Genomic DNA, 6,149 nt, shown 5'->3' with positions numbered 1-6,149 from the left:
AAAAAAACTCCATTCAGACTGAGCTCCTAGTGGGAGAACAGTTTGATAACAGAAAAAACACCTCAGCACAAAAAACACATGACTATCAATACACCATAGAAACACAAGACAAGCAACAGGGGCGGGTAAAGGGTAAGAGAGAGCCGGTGTAGACAGCGCATCCGGTCCTGCAGCATGTCTGCGCTGGTCCAGTCGACTGCCATCTTCCCCGGTAGGGCACAAGCATCAAAGGCCTTTGGAAAGGGAGGGGGGATCAGTGTGTGCATATCAGTGTATGTGTGTGTGTGTGTCCAGAGTTTAGCTGAGACAGTGTCCTTCGCCCCACCAGGCTAGGTAAACAGTCTTCCAGCCAACCCAGGTGGCCTTGCATGGAATGGGGGGAACAGTCTAAACACAGTCGTTATCAGGGTGTTTTGTTCAGCTCCAGCCTTGAGGCTGCAGCTGGCGCTGAAGGGGTCTCCGCATGAAGTGATGATGGTTTTTACTTTAGTGCGAACAACTCATTTGAATTTCAAAGCTGTTCTAACAGTCCAACACTGGTCTCCCAATCTCCCGTTGGAGAGCCGTGAGCTTTCTATGATGTTATCCAAACTTACGTTCCGTGATGTTGTCATTCTTTTTGCTCAAAGAGCCGATTCTGAGAACTCACGATCGCAGTGCACTTCCCCAAGATGTGATCGAATTTGCGCTGTTATTCGAGCTAGCCCCTCCAGATGTAATCCAGTTTTTCACTCAGAGGTCTTGTTCTGAGTATTCACGGCAGCCGTGCGTTCTCCAAGATCTTCTCCGTGCTGCACTCAATGAGCCCATTTTGAGAAACCCACGCCTCGTCCCATCATTTCAATCCCAGCGGGCAGCTTTGTGGGGGTTTGAACAGCCTGTTCCGCTTCCTTAATTCTTCAATAAGCCAGGGCCAAGCCAGCTCCAATCAGCAAGAACCCTGTTATCATGGTTCCGAATAGGTAGATATCTTCAGCAGTCAGGCTCACCCGAGCCCAGACTTCTCATTGAGAAGGGGTGTCAATTGCATTCAGAGACCAGTTGATCAAATCCATAATTCCTCTTTTAGGTTTTAGAGAACAGACTGTGACAGAGTGTTCCAGGGAAAAGTAAGTAAAAACACAAGACAAGACAAGGACATAAGAAGCTAAGCAGGGAAGATAAGGGCAGGAGAGGAGAAAAGTGTGACCGCCTTCGCTGAGAGCCAAAAGATTACATTATATTAGCTGTATAATACCAGTAGGCCAGCTCTAATAGTAATTTGGTATGGCTTCGCGGGCCAAATGTAATTAGGCTACGAGCCAAATTTGGCCCACGGGCCAGAGTTTGACACCTATGTCTTAAAGGGTTAAGACTGTGCTGGCAGACAAAGCAAACCATCTAGCAATGGCATGTATCAATGTGCCATCCTGGAGCATTTGGATTACCTGTGCAGCCACTGTAGGGTCCAGGTATTGCGTCAGTCTTCCAGTAGTGACACTGGCTTTAGCTAAAAGCAAAACTAGTGAAACACAGTCAGCAAAGATAAGGAGGAGTCTATCCCAGCTACCATAGGGTAAGAGGCAGGGTACACCCTGGAAAGGTCAATAGCCTGAAGCAAGGCTAAGGCAGAGAGACAGACAACCATTCAACCACTTAACTTAACCCCACTACTTACATGTCTTTGACTGTGGGAGGAACCTGGAGTACCCAGAGAGAACCCACGGGGAGAACATGCAATCACCACTGTGCTGCTCGATTTTTAGTTATTGTAGTTATTTGACTTAGTATTTGAGTCAGAGTTAAACTAAATTCTTTGTAGCTGATTTTGACTGAAACTATTTAAATTCATAGTGATTAATTCATAGTCACCTGCATACTAGCTTATTAGCTCAGTTTAACCTGCAGTTACTCAATTTTTTCATTGCAAGTAAACAGTTTTTAAAAAAGAAAACTGAAAAATAGTCATGCCCAAGCTGCAATGTTGGAAAAAACAAAATGATCACACTTTTTTGGTAATATCAGGTTGATTACAATATTTGTGGTGTGTGAGTGCACTAAAAAAGAAAAAGAGAGATGTTGATGTGAATCTTCTCTCTCTTTCTCAGCTCAACAAAGAAGACCAAGAGGAAATAAAAGTAAGAGTGAAAAGTGATCATAGAAAGAGTTTGACAAAACAATAATGATATAAATGACAGCACATGTTCTGTCCTCCATCTGTCAGAAGATGAAGGACAGCTTGGAAAATGAACTGGTTAAAGTCATTCGAAAGGACAACTTTGAAATTACTGTGAGTTTTTATTCTACTTTTACTATTATTATATAATGAATATATATAATATAAGAGTATAATTAAATATAATAAAATAATATAATTGTTATATAATAAATAATAGTAAATAATATTATATATTAATGAATCTTCCTAAAATCTTGGCTTTTGTTTTGTTTTTGTTTTTTTTTTCTCAAAGATTTATTTATTGCTTTTCCAACAACATTTTAACCAACAGGAAGAGAGAGTTCAAATAAAATAAAGGAGAAAATTAATAAAAAAAAATTTTTTTAAGTGTATAATAGTAATTATGTACATTATATATGAATAGTGTTAGGGGAACACATAGATATAATTATACATACTCTCCCATGTAGATCAATCAGATATTATTACAGGAAAAAATAAATAAATAAATATATATATATATATATATATATATATATATATATATATATATAGGTAAATAAAACAAAACAAAACAAAAATAAAAACAAAATAAACCCCCCCCCCCAAAAAAAACAAAACAAAAAAAAAAAAACAAAAAAAAACAAAACACAGGGTTAACAGATAGTGCTCCAGAAAAATATAAAACAAGTATAACATAGTGAGACATAGGTTTGAGTGCATTATTCCAGGGCTTCAGGCTGAAGTTTAGTCCAAGGGTGTCAAGTTAGTTAGAGAGGCATCTGAACTAACGGTTGCTAAATAAACTGTGTCCTCTTCAGTTCCAGTCCATTTAATTTCACATCTCTTCTCCTGTCCTATTGAGTAGTCCAGCACTCGCAGGCCCCCCAGGTTCTCTTTAACAGCTGCAACACTACTTCTCCCATACAGTTTGACTGGATATAGTCATTTCTATTCACTATCAATCGTCTCCTCACTTTCCAAAAATAACAAAAAATTCCCCCACATTTTTTTAAAGGAAGCATGTTTACCCTTTATCATAGACGTAAGTTTCTCCAAAGCAAGGGATTTTGACAGTGTCGATAACCAAGTTCTCAGGTGTGGTCTACTAATGGATCTCCATGATTTGGCTGTGCTATATTTCGCCTGTAACAGGCAGAAGATTGTGGTTTTTTGGTTAACCTTACTCAGCTGGATTTCAGCGGGGAAAATTCCTAGGATGCATAGTTTAGGACATAGATTCAGCTTGACACTTGTAATGTGCGCAATTACATCTAAAACTTCTTTCCAAAACTTTTGGATTTTTGAGCATTCCCATAGGCAATGCATCAGTGTGCCTTTTTCCCCACATTTAACACATATGTCTGGGGTTTTGGGGTCAAATTTGTTTAATAATGTTGGGGTGATATATGTTCTCATTAACCATTTATACTGAATTAGTTTAAATTGGGTGTTTATAGATTGTGTTTGGGCTTTCAAGCAGGCTTTTTGCCATTCCTCTGTAGTTATTCTACACTCTAAGTCTTGACACCATGCAAGTCTTTCTTTTTCTGAGGATGTTTGAGAGCCGTCTCTGAGGTTGCTGTAAAAACGGGATATTAAACCCTTCTTCAGCTGATGGTTTATTGCTATGTCCTCTAATGAGTTTAGAGTGGGCAATGTTAGGGATTTTTGAGTTTTTGAAATGAAGCTTCTGATTTGAAGAAATTTGAAAAAGTGTTTAGTTGGAATGCCAAATTTCTCTGTCAAGCCATTAAAACATAGTAGGGTGTCCTTGTCAAATAGGTCTGCAACTTTGCACAGGCCTCTGACGGCCCACATTTTAAAGCCCAAATCTTTCCAGCCGGGTTTAAAGGCCCTATTGCCCCAGATAGGTGAGAATTGGGATAGTGCTGGCGTTTCATTTTTAAACTTGAGTGCGTCGAACCAGACACGGATGGTATTTTTAACAAAGAGGTTTGGTGTATCTTTCATCAGATCTTTATACTTTGCGGAGTACAGGTAAGTGCTGAGCGATAAGGGGGTAGTGCTTGTCCTTTCTAGATTTACCCAGGGTAAGGTTGTTGTTGAAAACCAGCATGAGGCCGCAGAAAGCTGGGCAGCCCAGTAGTACCATTTGAGGTTTGGAACACACAGACCTCCCCTGTCATACGGGAGATATAGTAGCGAAAGGCGCAGTCTGGCTCGTCTGTTATTCCAAATGAATTTAATGAATATTGTTTTTGCCTTTGTGAAGAAGTCATCTGGAGGGCTGAGAGGAATGACTTGGAAGAGATATAGAAATTTTGGAAGAACGTTCATCTTGAGAATATTTACACGTCCAATCAAAGAGATTGGCAGCATAGACCATCTATTGATTAAGTCAACAACAGAGTTGATAGTAGGAGTGTAATTTGCATGTACCAAATCGTTAATTTTTGGTGTGATTTTTATACCTAGATAGGTAAGACTGTCTCTGGCAACTTGAAACATTGTTTGAATAGGTGGTTTAATTCTTTCAGAATGTTTAAAGAAGAGGATGGCCGACTTAGATTCATTAATTTTATAACCGGAGATGTTGCCAAAGAGATTAATTGTTTTGAGTAGCTGGGGAATTGAGCTCTTTAATTTGGACAGCATTAAGATAATGTCATCTGCGAATAATCCAATTTTGGACTCAATATTATTTGTTCTAATGCCAGAGATATTTTGATTGCTCCTTATCGCAATAGCCAATGGTTCTATTGCTAGGACGAAAAGAAGAGGCGAAAGGGGACAGCCTTGACGTGTACCTCTGCCTAGATAGAATGGTCTAGATATGATATTGTTAGTTCTAACTGAGGCTATAGGTTTATCATATAATATTTTGACCCAGGTCATGAAATGACTGCCAAAGCCAAATTGAGACAGTACCTTATAGAGATAGTTATGTTCGACCCTATCAAAAGCTTTTTCTGCGTCCAAGGAGAGCAGAGCCATGTCTGGATGTTCTGAATTTGAGTAAAGTACATTCAGTACTCTGCGAATACCATGCTGCGCTTGCCCGCCTTTTACAAAACCATTCTGGTCAGTGTCAGCAAGAAGATGAAGGTACTGTTCAAGTCTGTTTGCCAGTACTTTACTTATTATCTTGGCGTCAGAGTTTATTAATGAGATTGGTCTATAAGATTCACATTTTGTAGGTGGTTTCCCAGGCTTAGGGAATACCATTATGAGTGCATTACGCAAGGAGGGGGGAAGCTCTTTTAAATCATAACTTTCCACTAACATGTCGTACAGAGGGCGTACTAATTTGTCTTTAAATATTTTGAAAAGGTCTAGTGGGATTCCATCTGGGCCGGGAGTTTTTCCCATTTTTAATTTATCAATTGCAATCGACAGTTCACTCATAGATAACTGAGAGTCTAATTCGCATCGAGCTTCTTCAGAGAGTGAAGGGAAGCTTATTGAGTCAAAGAAGGATTCTAGTGATTCTTGAGTCGCATCTCCTATTGAGGTATATAATTGTGAGTAGTAGAGTTCAAAGAGTTCATTTATTCTGTGAGGATCTGTGGTGTTTTCGTCTGCAGTTCTAATTTCATTTATTGTTTGTTCGTTCAGTAGCGTTTTTATGCGCCATGCCAAACGTTTTCCTGCCTTCTCTCCCTGGTCATAGTAGGTCTGTCTCAGTCTAAGTAGTCCTGCTGAGGCTTTCTCAGTAGTTAATTTATCATATTTTGCTCTCAATCTTAAAAGTGTTTGTTGTTTTTCTTTAGAGTCATTTAGGTTTATCTCAAGTTCCACTTCTTTTATTTGACCTTCGAGGTCCAACATCTCAGTATAATTTTTATTTGCTTTGTTTTTGGTGTAGCTTATCATCTGCCCACGAATAAAAACCTTAAAGGCTTCCCATCTTACTGAGGCTGTAGTTTCGGATTTATTAAAGTAGAAATAGTCATCAATATTTTTGCCTACATATTCCAAGAATTTTTGATTATGCACCCAGTGTGGTTTTAAACGCCAAATAGGATTA

Source organism: Neolamprologus multifasciatus, chromosome 20 (assembly GCF_963576455.1).
Source record: "Neolamprologus multifasciatus chromosome 20, fNeoMul1.2, whole genome shotgun sequence".
Taxonomy (NCBI): Eukaryota; Metazoa; Chordata; class Actinopteri; order Cichliformes; family Cichlidae; genus Neolamprologus; species Neolamprologus multifasciatus.
The sequence above is the reverse complement of the archived record's forward strand: the minus strand, read 5'-3'. Positions refer to the sequence as shown.